The sequence below is a fragment of the Cannabis sativa genome, chromosome 1 (genome assembly GCF_029168945.1).
Source record: "Cannabis sativa cultivar Pink pepper isolate KNU-18-1 chromosome 1, ASM2916894v1, whole genome shotgun sequence".
Classification (NCBI taxonomy): Eukaryota; Viridiplantae; Streptophyta; class Magnoliopsida; order Rosales; family Cannabaceae; genus Cannabis; species Cannabis sativa.
Window position 1 is genome coordinate 24,648,659 of NC_083601.1, and position 14,836 is coordinate 24,663,494.

The 14,836-nt window shown below is 45.1% G+C and overlaps 1 non-coding gene across 1 annotated transcript; it reads right to left on the reverse strand.

Annotated features, from left to right (window-relative positions):
- Positions 1-1,659: 1,659 nt before the first annotated feature.
- On the reverse strand, positions 1,660-1,766 carry LOC133033751 (small nucleolar RNA R71). The gene has a single exon (XR_009685818.1). It is a non-coding gene; the product is annotated as a small nucleolar RNA R71 (small nucleolar RNA).
- Positions 1,767-14,836: the final 13,070 nt, after the last annotated feature.

The following is a 14,836-nucleotide window of genomic DNA, read 5'->3' on the forward strand; positions in this document are numbered from 1 at the left end:
TGAGGTTTGCCTGTAGTCGCGGCCAGCTTAAGGGCTAGTCGCGACTTGGTACGGACGTCGTGGTTTTGACCTAATTTTGATTTTTCTCTCAATTGGAGGCAGACCACTCATCCCTATATAAGGAATACGACACTGAAGGTCAGAATTAAGCAAAAACAGACCTAATAGTGGAGGCAAGTGGAGAGGAAGCTATCTTGAAGACCCGGAGCGATACCACCTTCTAGTTTCTTTCTTTTACCCTTTTAATTCTTCTTTATGTTTGTTTTTATTTCTGAATTAATCATGGATGTTTTTAGAGTTATTATGAACTAAATTTCCCAATAAGGGAGGATGATGATTGTTGTTTAAGTTTATGCCTAGTTAATAAATAATTGTCATTCCTTCATCTTATGTGTGAATACTATCTTTATTTGTGTTTAATTCCATGTGCAAGCTTGATCACCTTTTACATGTTTAATGATCTCAATTCGAATGCTAAAATTTGGATAGTCTAGGTTTTGATGTAAAACGAAAGTATTTACATAGCCTCAGTGACTAATAGATTATTGCTTAATGCTCATTTTGTGTTGATTTAATTAAGAAGTTAATTAGAGAACATATTATTTAGAACCTAAAAGATCTGAAAAGGGTTAGGTTAATTTATAATCTGTCATTCACATTGAGATAAGGATAACAATTAGGTATTAACATTGGTAGCTTAACAACAGGATTCACCTCCCTAATCTCTCATCTTGATTAATCTTCGTTTATTTTCTCTTTAATTTATGAGTTATTTACTTTCAAATTGCAAACTTATTATTTTACCGAATAGAATCATAAGTATAGTTCAGTAGTACTTAATCCAATTTCCTGTGGTTCGACCTCACTTGCGTGAGATACTACTTGATTGCGTACACTTGCGTAATAAACATAAAATTCGTAACAAGTTTTTGGCGCCGTTGCCGGGGAATTGTTTAAAGATTAATATTACACAAATTATACTAACTTCTACTTTGGTATATTTTCTCTTGCTGATTTTTCTAACCTTTTTCTTGCAATATTTTCGTGATCCATTTCAGGAATCATAAGTGTATGCGCCGTCAAGGACAAGCTGTCATATTACCAGTTGATCCTGAAATCGAGAAAACTTGTAGGAGAAACCGAAAGAACAAGAGGCAAGAAGGAGTTTCAGCAACTGCTGAAACTTCAGAAATCATGGCTGCTAATTCTGCAAACAATGGAGGCAATAACGGTAATAATGGTGGCGCCGTAGAAGATCAAGCTAATGGCCGCAGCTTGAGAGATTACATTCTCCCTACTCTAACGGGAGTGCAGTCATGTATCAGGCCACCGGCAGTGGATGCAAATAAATTTGAGATCAAACCTGCCATACTTCAAATGGTGCGCCTTCGCCCGGTTTGGTGGCCTCCCTTCTGAAGATCCTAACCTGCATCTCTCTAACTTCATGGAACTTTGTGAAACTTTTAAAGTTAATGGAGTAAGTGATGATGCCATTCGACTGAGACTGTTCCCATTCTCTCTCAGAGAACGAAATTCTTGTCAAAGTTCTTTCCTCCAGCCATTAAACTTTTAAACTCCTTGCCACCAAACTCTATTGCCACCTGGAATGATCTAGCAACGAAATTCTTGTCAAAGTTCTTTCCTCCAGCCAAGTCTGCAAAGCTGAGAGGAGAAATCAATAACTTTTGCCAACAAGATAATGAATCTCTCCATGAGGCTTGGAAGAGGTTTAAAGATCTGATCAGAAAGTGCCCTCATCATGGTATAGAGAAGTGGATGCTGGTCCACAACTTCTACAATGGGTTGGTAGGAAACACTAGAACTCTAATAGATGCAGCAGCTGGTGGAGCCTTTATGAGAAAAAGTGCTAATGAGGCGTATGATCTATTGGAGGAGATGGCTCTAAATAATCAGCAGTGGCCATCTGAAAGAAGTCAATCAAAGAGGGTAGCTGGTGTGTTAGAGGTGGATGACATCACAAAGTTGACAGCTCAGGTTGAGGCATTAACAAAGCTAATTGCAGGGCAAGCTAAACAAGCCCAAGTTGTGTGTGAGTTATGTGGAGGAAGTCATCACTTTTCAGAGTGTCAAGCAGATGTGGATGATTTGCCAATGGATGAAGCAAAAGCCATTGGAAACTATTCACAGAACAACAACAACAATTATGGGTTCAACCAGGGTAATTGTTATAGTGAGATTTCTCTCACCTAGAAACTCGAGACCAGACTCCTCTTTAAAAGGACACGTGTATTCAGATTCCCAATGAAAGCTGAAATGTCCGTGAGAGACTTCTCGAAGTTTAGACCTCGCCCAGGATAAAACCAGCGAGATATTGCGGGTGCGACCTAATTCACACCGCATAACCATAATCCTCATCATGCAGGATAGACCCAACTCGCATATGTCAGAACATGTGCGAGTGTCTCCCTCTATACCTCCGCGACGAGTATGGAGACCGATGCCCTATGAGGCAGTCTTGGTCCCAGCGACCCAACAGCCCTAACAGACCAATATAAGTTCGCATGTCCAGATGTTACCAGCTTCAACATGCGACGTCTACAACGGGCGATTACTTAAGGACGCAGACGTTCCAAACGTATGTGCGATCCTACGAGCTCAACAGACGGAACATGAACGGTCAACTCGCGGATGCGAAAGACGCATACGTTGATGAATTCAGTAACTGTCATACATTTATTAATGTTAACGTTGTTTGAGTTTAGTCATTGCAATTCAATGTGTAAATAATGGATTAACAATAAATGTGATCCTCATGTAACCGATTGGGCACCTGCTTTGTATATAAAGGGGTGATCCACCGTGAAAATGGACCTACGAATCCCTTGCTACAAAGTGGACTGCGAACGAAATCTGACTGAACCACTATAATTCACCGTCTCATTTATTTTTCCAGCTTTGTTGTTTAACTCTCGCATTCCTATTCGAGTACTCGCCATTCTAGGTTGAATACTCGCATTTGTCATCTCTCAAATAATTCTCTCTTTTACCAGTTAAATTGTACTTTTTGGTGTTGCGAAATATCAGTAACAACATTTGGCGCCGTCTGTGGGAATTCGACTGTAAGATTCTATTCACTTCAAAGAACATCACTCAACATGGCTGGAAATCACGCTAACGGAGCTAACAATGAATCCATCAACATTGGAACGATGAGCGTACCATTGCCTGGAACCGGAGTGCCACCTGTAGAAGTCATCAACGGCGGGGTAGGGAGGAGCAACATCAGACCACTCAACCTATTTCCAGAAACAACTGGTCCTCAAGTCGGAGGCACGTCCACACCACCAGCAACCATGCACTTTCCCCCTGTCACCCCGGCGGTCGTGTCCGAAGGAGTGGTCCAACTCACGACTGATGAATACGCCGCAATCCAGGATCAGCTGCGAGCACTACAAGCCGAGGTGGATGGACAGAGCCGAGCTCGACGCCCTCCTCGGGTCCCTGCCGTTCGTAACGAAAACCCTCAGGTAACGGTTTCTCGACGTCAAACTAACCATGCACGCAGGGAACGAAGAACTGATCCTGAAATCTTGGACTTGAATCACCCGACGTCAAGAGACCAATACGCAAGGTTGCCTAACCAGAGCGCACAAACCGACGAGGATCCTGAGCGCCGCAACCCTCGCAGTCGTCACCCTCGAGATAACGACGCAGAGTCAGCCTCTTCATCCTCGCATGACCGTACTCCAAGCAGGTATACGAGGTCTGGCTCTGTGCAAACACAGCAAGGAGGACGCTACCGTGTACACCGAGGTGATCTGCGTGATCATCTCAATGCAGTCTTTAGGGCGCGCTCTCGCGGCCCGCATAACACGGAGACGCTCCACGATCCCCATACGGGCGATCAGGGTGTCAACACAGTTAACAACCCGCCCATCGCGCCGATCGCGACCACTGGGATTAATATCCCTTCGAACCTTGCCGCAGTGGCTGCGAGCCCCACTGTTGTAGCAACTCCACCTCCTGCGACAGGAGGAATCGACCAAAGTATGCTTCTGCAAGCTTTGAAGATGCTCGAGCAGCAGCGTAAGCCCATATACAAGCTGCACGGCACCTCGCCTTTTACCGCAGAAGTGCGGCAGGCCCAACTTCCAAAGGGGTTCCGTTTATCCGAATCCCTCAAATATAAAGGTACTTCTAACCCGTTAGACTACCTAGAAAAGTTTAACACCATAATGGAAGTGGACCAGGTGCCGCAACTCGCGAAGTGTCGCATTCTCGCGGCCACACTCGAGGAGAATGCCCATGATTGGTTCACCCAAGTACAGCAGGCATCGATATCGACATGGGAGAACTTCGTCGATCTATTTCTCACACATTTCCAGGCCACGATGACGTATAGGCCACCCTATACGACTTTGGCGAACATCAAGCAAGAACCTGGTGAGTCTTTGCAGAATTATTTCAAGCGTTTTAACGCTGAAGTAACAAAAGTTGAGAAGGCCCCCGAGTCTTCGCTTGTTTGCATGTTAATAACAGGTGTCTTGCCAAGAACCGACTTTTGGAAAGAGCTACAGGCCCGAAGGCCAGAATCCTTGGTAGAATTCTTCGCCATGGCCGAACCTCATAAGAGAATCGAGAACTCCTTGGCGGAATTGGAGAAGGGCAAGAACAAGCGGCGATCACCCATACCGCGGTCGCGGTCCCGCAGTCCGCGAGGAAAGAATTCCAGGGGCCGAAGCCCCAGAAGACGCAGCCCACGCAAACCGCGGAGCCCGAAGTTGGCTAAGTCGCCTCCAAAAAAGGAGTCCTCGCCCAAAAGAAAAGGAGGACCTCGCTTCGTCAATTATACCGAACTTGCCGTACCTCGAGACCACATCTATGCGGTTGAGGAAAGGAACGGCGTCTTCAAGAAGCCGCCCCCCATCAGGGGAAATCGCGACCGAAGAGACCCCAAAAAGTTCTGTAAGTACCACAAGGATATCGGCCACACTACCCTTGAGTGTTGGGTCTTGCAGGACGAAATTGAAGAATTGATCAGAAGGGGAAAATTCGACAAGTATAAAAGGAGCGAGGAAAGTCACCCCCGAGCGGATGACAAAGGAGAAAACCAGAATGCGAGTGGCTCCAGAACACCTCGCAATATCCTGACTATAATCGGAGGACCACACATCGCAGGCGACTCTCGCAAATCACAAGAACGATATGCCAGAGAAGCCAAAGAGAAGCCGCTTACCAATGTGAACAATCTTGGTGAACGGCCAGAGAAGCTCTTCAAGAGAGAATGCGAGGACATTGTCTTTATGGAGAGCGATGCGAGATGGGTCCACCACCCGCATTCTGACGCACTTGTGATAGTCGCCAATATAGGTGGAGACAACGTCCATCGCATATTGGTCGACAATGGAAGTTCGGTGAATTTACTGAACTTCCAAGCCTTCAAGCAAATGGGGCTACAAGAAAAAGATTTGCGGCCAATGACATCGAGCATCTATGGTTTCACGGGAGATGTCATAGCTATCAAAGGGATGATCAAACTCCCAATCACTTTGGGAACTGCCCCAATAACTGCCAAGTCGATGGCCGACTTCGCAGTAATTGATCAATACTCAGCATATAACGCCGTAATTGGACGGCCAATTCTGAAGGAGATGAAGATCGTAACTTCGATCTATCATCTAACAATGAAGTTCCCTACTCCCTCTGGAGTAGGATCAGTGAGGGGAGTCCAATCTGACTCTCGAGAATGTTACAATGCAGCTGTCAAGCTCGCAGAAAAAAGGACAGTGAATGTTATCCACCTTTTGGACGCACCACCACCTCGCCAGGAGATCCTCAGGATCGAGGAGGTACCGCACATAGACAAACCGGACTTGGATCCGAGAATCCTTGATCACACCGCCGCAGCCCAAGCCGCGGAAGATACAATCGAGGTACCTATAGATCCTGTAGATAATAACAAGGTTTTAAAAATTGGTTCTAGATTAAACATACAGTTGCGAGAACAATTAACAACTTTTCTGAAACAAAATCTTGATATCTTTGCCTGGAAACATTCAGATATGGTCGGGATATCTCCACAGGTCATGTGTCATCGCTTGAACATTGACCCCGAAGTGCGAGGTGTCCGACAAAAGCGCCGCAAAATGGACCCCGCGAGGTACCAAGCGCTGAAAGAAGAAGTCGACCGCCTCCTTGCCTGCGGCTTTATACGGAGTCATTTTACCCCGACTGGTTAGCCAATCCGGTACTCGTGCCAAAGCCCAATGGCTCATGGCGTACATGCGTTGACTTTACAGATTTGAACAAAGCCTGTCCCAAAGACAGCTTTCCTCTTCCTAGCATCGACCAGCTTGTCGATGCCACTGCAGGCCACGCACTTTTAAGCTTCATGGATGCATACTCGGGATACAATCAAATCCCGATGTACGAACTGCATCAGAACATACCTCGTTCATTACTGATCGAGGATTATACTGTTACAAGGTCATGCCTTTTGGTTTAATAAACGCAGGTGCGACTTACCAAAGGCTAGTGAATATGATGTTCGCAGATCTGATTGGAAAGACAATGGAGGTATATGTTGACGATATGCTCGTAAAGTCGCAACATGCGGAGGATCATATCACGCACTTGCAGGCCATGTTCGACATATTGCGACGATATAAGATGCGTCTAAACCCCTTAAAATGCGTCTTTGGGGTGGGTTCCGGAAAATTCCTCGGTTTTATGGTAAATCAGCGAGGAATAGAAGCCAATCCTGCGAAGATTAGAGCGTTGGTAGAAATGCCGTCTCCGACTAAGCCAAAGGAGGTTCAGAGCCTCACAGGCAAAGTCGCGGCCTTAAACCGCTTCATATCCAGATCCTCTGACAAGTGTAAAGAGTTTTTTCAGATCCTGAAGGGTAACAAGAGGTTTCAATGGGATGAGAAATGCGAGCAGGCTTTTCAAGCGTTAAAAACGCATCTGGGGCAACCTCCAATTCTATCAAAACCGTTGCCCGGAGAGGTCTTGTCTATTTATTTAGCAGTCTCCGAGTATGCGATCGCCCGTACTTGTTCGCGAGGACCAAGGACGTCAGCACCCGGTGTACTACGTCAGTAAGCGATTATTGGACGCCGAGACGCGTTACCCTCAGATGGAGAAACTAGCTTTTGCCTTGATAATATCCTCAAGAAAATTGCGACCTTATTTCCAGGCTCACAGCATTGAAGTTTTGACAAACTTCCCCTTAAGACAGGTTTTGGCAAAGCCAGAGGCATCGGGGAGATTATTAAAGTGGGCTATGGAGTTGAGTCAGTTCGACATCAAGTATAAACCAAGAACCGCAATCAAGGGGCAAGCCCTAGTAGATTTTATACTTGAGTTCCCGAGCACAGAGGTAGCGGTTGTAGAGGGTGGAAATGACATCGCCATGATAGACAAAGAGGTATGGACATTGTATGTCGATGGGGCCTCAAATAATGAAGGTTCTGGCAGTGGGATATTGTTAATCAGTCCCAATAATTTCAAGGTACACGCTGCTCTACGTTTCGAATTCTCTGCATCTAACAATGAAGCCGAGTATGAGGCTTTAATCGCAGGTCTGAAATTGGCTCTCGAGATGAAAGTCGAATACCTACAAGCATTTAGCGACTCTCAAATCGTGGTATGTCAAGTAAGTGGAGAATACCTAGCGAGAGGCGGAAGACTGGTTAAATACTTAGCCATCGTTCGCGAAATCATGCAGAAGTTCAAACATGTAGTTGTGTCCCGAGTACCGCGTACTCAAAATGCCCATGCAGACGCCTTGGCCCGACTGGCCTCCACTAGAGAAGCCGAATTACTCGATGTAATTCCGGTAGACGTATTGTCTCATCCAACCATAGATCGAGAAACAATCATGGAGATCGATGACGTTCAGGAGATTACCTGGATGACTCCTATCCTCGCATACCTTGACAAGGGGCTCTTACCTAATGATAAAATAGAAGCAAGGAAATTGCGACAACGAGCAGCCCGCTATGTGATATATGACCAGAGCTTGTATCGCAGAAGTTTTAGTCAACCACTTCTCAAATGCATCAGTGGAGAAGACTGCGGTTACATACTGCGTGAAGTACACGAGGGAATTTGTGGCAATCATACTGGAGGTAATTCCCTTGCCTTAAAAATTATGCGGCAAGGGTATTACTGGCCAACATTGCGACAAGATGCCCTCGCATTTGCAAAAAGGTGTGATAGATGCCAGCGAATAGCCACTTACACACACCAGCCCCCGAGTAACCTCCATTTTATCACGAGTCCCTGGCCCTTTGCAATATGGGGAATTGATTTAATTGGCGAGTTACCCAAGGGAAAAGGCGGAGTCAAATATGCTGTAGTCGCGGTTGACTATTTCACAAAGTGGGCTGAAGCGAAAGCACTCGCGACCATCACAGCAACGAAGTTGCGCGAGTTCGTCTACACTTCCATCATCTGTCGCTTTGGCATTCCGCACAAGCTCATTTCAGATAATGGGAAACAGTTTGACTGTAAAGAGATGCGACAGCTATGCGATGATTTAGGAATTAAAAAAGCCTTCTCTGCAGTCGCTTACCCGCAGAGCAATGGGCAGACTGAAGCAGTCAACAAAATAATTAAGCACACCATAAAGGGAAAATTAGAAGACCGCAAAGGGGCATGGCCAGATGAATTACCGCAAGTCCTATGGTCTTACAATACAACCCCTCGATCTACAACTGGCGAAACACCCTTCTCACTTTCTTATGGGTGCGAGGCCATGTTACCAGTAGAAGTTGGGGCAGGATCCTTGCGCAGAGATGCTTTCGATATCTCGCAGAACAGCGAGAATCAGTTGTTTTGCCTTGATCTTTTAGAAGAAAAGCGTGATAAAGCGCAACTACAAAACGCGGCTTATCAACAACGAACAGCAAGGTACTTTAACTCGAAAGTAAAGATAAAACCTCTGCGAGTAGGAGACTTGGTCCTTAGAAAAGTAATGCCAAATACCAAAGTCCCAGCTCACGGAGTCTTTGGAGACAATTGGGAAGGACCATACAAAATCGCAGATCAAATTGGTGATGCCACTTATCGACTCGCAACACTCGATGGAACCGCGATTCCACGAGCATGGAATAGCGAGAGCTTGAAATTTTATTATCAGTAATATTCGCGTTATTCAGTTATGATAATTCGAGTACTTATACTTAGATATTTTTTGTTCAAAATACTTCCTAAGTATAGGGGCATGTGTACCCGCATGTATTACTGATTGCTTGAATAAAATCACTTATTAAGTTTTTCGAGTAATTTAATTTACCGAGTTTTTCCTACTTTATTACACCAAGCTGTAATTAAAGTCGCATATATATATATAATTGCATTCACACCAAGCTGTGATCAAAGTTAAATATATATAAAATCGCAAGTACCCGTGTACTGCGTAAATATTAAAATGTAAGCTATCCCTGCGAGGATAGAAATTTGTCCAAAAAGTAAGATAAATTTCTTTAAGTACAGAAATGCGAGTACCCGTGTACCGCAGATAAAAAAAAAGTAAGATAGAAAATAATCAAGCAACGGGAGTAGTCTCATCAGGAGCAGCCTCGTCTGCAATCTTGCTCACGACTTCATTCTCGACCTCTTCAGCCTGTACTCCCTCGATTTCATCCGGAAGGTTACCTTGAGTCTGGGTAGGAGACATCGCGCGAAAGGCTTCAGCCATTTCAGCAGCTTCAGCTCCAAGCAGCGAGAAGTCGAAGTCAGGGACCTTGGAAAGAGTAGTGTAAATGTAGTCAGACACAGCCTGATCGTACTGTTTCTTCCCACTCTCTTTCTCAGCCTCCAAGTCGCGAGCCATCTCAGCGATCGTGTCCTGCGACTTCTTGAGCTCGAGCTCCACCTGTTCTTTTGCCCTGTTGACTTCCTCGAGCTCCTTCTCCTTGGCCTTGTTAAGCTCCTCCATCCTCGCCACCTCCCCGCTTCAGCTTCTTTATGTTCTCTTGAAAATGGACGTTCTGCCTCTTCAGCGAATCAGTTTCCTTCGAAGGAGTAGCCGCGGCTTTCATGAACAAAGCCATGGATTGCACGGCCAGTTCAGTAGATCGAGAAGCAAGATCCTCGTAAGGAATCTCAGCCAGTAATTTTTCCTGCATGGCCAGAAAGTCGCGAGCACGAACAGGAGAGTCGATGACGACTTTCTTCCCCTTGTCCTGAGTAGTCTTAGCCAACTTCTTGGAGGAATCTGCAGCAAGCGAAGTCATCACATCGCTCTTCCTCTTCTGGGCAACGACCGGCGAAGTCGCCGGTGTTCCACCCTTTTGCTTGATCTTCAGGACAGGGGCAGACTTCAAGAAAGTCATGTCTACAAACACAAAGAACAGATAAGTAAAAATCACAATCCTACCCGTCAATTTATAGCAAAAGGACGAGTTACCTGAAGTTTGTCGAGGAGTTTGCTTAGAAAGACGTTTATCTATCCGCTCCTGCTGTTTCTCAGATGGTTCTTTATATACTGGCTCCCGTTGAAGACTCGCGTTCTCAGGGATCAGTTTGTGTTCTCGCAATTTGGCAGTCGTACACAGTAATCGCCGCCGCGATCTTGTACCGGAAGACTCCCAAGAATTTCAGCTACCCCCTTTTTATTCGCGTCAAGCGTTGGTCGAGCTGGTCTATCTGCGATGACAACAAAAAACGAGTTAGCAAAAGATCTCGAAAAACAAAGTAACAGATTTTATCTAAGTCAACAAATATGCGACATACTGGGTCTCCAAGGATTAAAGCCTGGCCCCGATCCCAGGAACCTTAAAAACATAAAACCATTTCGACTTCCAGTCGCCCCATGTTCGAGACCATCCCCTCAACACCGTTTATTTCAGAAGTCGCCCATTTACTAAAGCAAAAGAAGCCATTATGAAGACCCACGCTCTTTATGTCATAGAAGTAACTAAACTCCTCTACTGACGGAGCCCTATGGGCGTACTCCATGTACATCGCATAGAATGCTAGAACAAAGGCGATAACTGTTGGGTGTTAGCTGAAAAGGCGATACGTCATAACGTCTGAGAATGGCTGCGACGAAAGGATGAAACGGGACCGATACACCACATCGAAGAATGGGTATTGAGACGACCACGTCCTCTGTAGGGATGATCGCAGGGTTGGTGAACGGAAGATGCGCTCTCTGAGAGGGTTTGGGACTTTGAAACGCAAGTCGCAACAAATTCAACCTCACGAAGGTGGTGAAGTCAGATTTGACGACTCTCGAGACTAGGTCTTCGCATGAGAAAGGTTCGTTCAATTGGGAGTCGTCGACCGAGTCCGTCCCACTCCCTTCCGCTTCCTCTTCCTCCCCACCTGATTCGCGGACCGGAGTAGTCCATTCCTCCTCCACCTCCTCGACCTCGATGTCGGGAGCGTGTCTCGTATGGATGAGGTAGTCGCGTGCTGACACTGTGGATTCGCTATCTCGGATATCGATTGTCCCGTGTTCGGCCGAGCTCCTGTACCATCCTCTCAATCTCTACAGAAGACATCGGACCTAACTCTATCTCCGCAGCCTCCATTTCGGAGATGTCCGTAGGGAGAAAACTGTCCCTCTCTTGGTCCGATTCCCCGTCAAAGGCACGACCTCCTGATCCGAGCTGCTGGCTATCCGATAGATCGCTCATCTGAAAGATAGAAGATCTTTTCAGCGTGATGAATGTGTGAAAAAATAAAGATAAGTGATCTCACCCGCAGTAGATTATAAAAGTCGCATTCGACAAGAAAGTCAGGCTCCATGCGAAAACTGACCCTCCTATCAGCATGCGAGAAGAAATGTAACTATCTTTGGGCGAGTAATTCACGCATCCTCGGTTGTGCGGTATACCTCCAGAAACGGCTGGGCGTATCCCAGTGACTCAAGAAGTATGCATTTTCGAGCATAACCCTGAAGTTACTGGGAGACACCCACCGTTTCGAGACAACCTACCAACCAAAGAGTACGATTATTCGAATATTAACGCACGTCAACAAATGGCTGGGTGTATCTCAGTATCTCAAGGGACATATAATCGCATATATAGCCATTAGAATACTGTGACACACCCACCATTTGGAATGGCAATTAATACTCTCACCACTCAGCCCGCGACATGTAAAGATCCTAAAAGGTCTAGTCAACAGTTAAGCGGAAATAAGTCTTGGAAATATGCGATTATTCAAGTTGTTCAACCGAATACCTGCGAACATTCAAATTGTTCATCCAAATGTCCGCGAGCATTCGAGACGTGAATCAGTGCCTATGAATTGTATACGGTTATGTCAGTTTACAGGTCCTACACTATGAATATTACCCAGTTTCATTGACCCAAAACACATAAATACCCACTAGCATACACTCCTAAAAAGTTTTCAAAAACATCCAAACCCAGAAAACAAAGCACATTTTCTCCAAAAACAGAAAGCGAAAATGCAGTGATTTAGAAGCTAACCTTTAGTTTTGATTCCTGCGGTTATTCTCGATCACTTCTGAGAATGAAAATGTTGTGGAAAGTGGCAGAAAATCTGGGAGTGGATTTTGTCTGAAGTGTATGCACTGGAGGGAAGTTAAGAGAAAAGAGGGAAAAATGGGAAATTTGATTCGTATCAAAGCGTTTAAATACCCATATCCCTTATTTATTGGGATTGTGACACGTGGCAGCCAAAATGCCTAAGGTCGCCCAATCTAACGGCCAACTATGGCCACGCCTACACGAAAACCGAAGAGTTTCGTGACGTGGCACCCTAAAGATAATGAAAATTAATCATTACAGCCGTCATTTTTCGAAACCCTCGATGGGAAAACCAAAAGGTCACCTCCTCGTGACAACCTTTCACCTGTCTCTCGAGCAATAGTTTCCCTCAGTGACCGCTCTAGTCACGTCGCGAAACTAGGGGCATGTGTTATAGTGAGATTTCTCTCACCTAGAAACTCGAGACCAGACTCCTCTTTAAAAGGACACGTGTATTCAGATTCCCAATGAAAGCTGAAATGTCCGTGAGAGACTTCTCGAAGTTTAGACCTCGCCCAGGATAAAACCAGCGAGATATTGCGGGTGCGACCTAATTCACACCGCATAACCATAATCCTCATCATGCAGGGTAGACCCAACTCGCATATGTCAGAACATGTGCGAGTGTCTCCCTCTATACCTCCGCGACGAGTATGGAGACCGATGCCCTATGAGTGCGCTCTTGGTCCCGCCGACCCAACAGCCCTAACAGACCAATATAAGTTCGCATGTCCAGATGTTACCAGCTTCAACATGCGACGTCTACAACGGGCGATTACTTAAGGACGCAGACGTTCCAAACGTATGTGCGATCCTACGAGCTCAACAGACGGAACATGAACGGTCAACTCGCAGATGCGAAAGACGCATACGTTGATGAATTCAGTAACTGTCATACATTTATTAATGTTAACGTTGTTTGAGTTTAGTCATTGCAATTCAATGTGTAAATAATGGATTAACAATAAATGTGATCCTCATGTAACCGATTGGGCACCTGCTTTGTATATAAAGGGGTGATCCACCGTGAAAATGGACCTACGAATCCCTTGCTACAGTGGACTAAGCAGAACGAAATCTGACTGAACCACTATAATTCACCGTCTCATTTATTTTTCCAGCTTTGTTGTTTAACTCTCGCATTCCTATTCGAGTACTCGCCATTCTAGGTTGAATACTCGCATTTGTCATCTCTCAAATAATTCTCTCTTTTACCAGTTAAATTGTACTTTTTGGTGTTGCGAAATATCAGTAACAACAGTAATAACCGAAGAAACAGTGGGTTCTATCAGCAACGAAATCAGAACCAGAATCAGAATCAACAGTTTAATCAGCAACAAACCTCTGGTGGAAATTCTAGTTTGCAAACAGATTTATTGCTTCAATTCATGACTGTGCAGACACAGATGGGCCAACTAGCAACTCAAGTAGCAACTCGTCCTCAAGGGAATTTGCCTAGCACAATTGAAGTAAACCCCAAAGAAAACTGCAAAGCAATTACCCTTAGAAGTGGTAGAAATTATGATGGTCCTGAAATGCCACAACTAGTGAATGGAGAAAAGGAGAATGAAGCTCAACCAATGTCAACCCCAACACCCACTTCAACGAAGGCTACTGATAGTCCAACACAACCACAGCAGTCTCCACCAATTAATAGTGATCACCATGTGAAAATACCTTACCCTCAAAGGCTTAGAAAGTCAAGCTTAGACAAGCAGTTCACCAAATTCCTAGAAGTTTTCAAAAGACTTCACATTAACATTCCCTTTGCTGAAGCTTTAGAGCAGATGCCAAGTTATGTGAAGTTTATGAAGGAAATCCTGTCAAAGAAGAGAAAGATGGAGGATTATGAGACAGTGGCTCTAACTGAAGAGTGCAGCGCCATCCTACAGAAGAAACTCCCTCCCAAACTCAGAGATCCAGGGAGTTTCACTATTCCTTGTACTATTGGGAGAATTGAGGGAATAAATGCACTTTGTGACTTGGGAGCCAGCATTAACTTGATGCCTCTATCGGTGTTTAAAAGATTGCAGCTGGGTGAAGCAAAGCCAACAACAGTAACTCTCCAATTGGCGGACCGATCACTAGCCCATCCTAGAGGAGTCATTGAGGATGTGTTAGTTAAGGTTGACAAGTTCATCTTTCCAGCTGACTTCATCGTTTTGGATATGGAAGAAGATAGCAATGTCCCAATCATTCTTGGGAGACCATTCTTGGCAACTGGCCAAGCCTTGATCGATGTTCAGAAGGGTGAATTAAAGCTGAGAGTCCAAGGAGAAGAAGTGGTCTTTAATGTGCTAAAGGCTATGACGTACCCAAAGGCAAGTGATAACTGTTTCTTCATTGACTTGATTGATGAA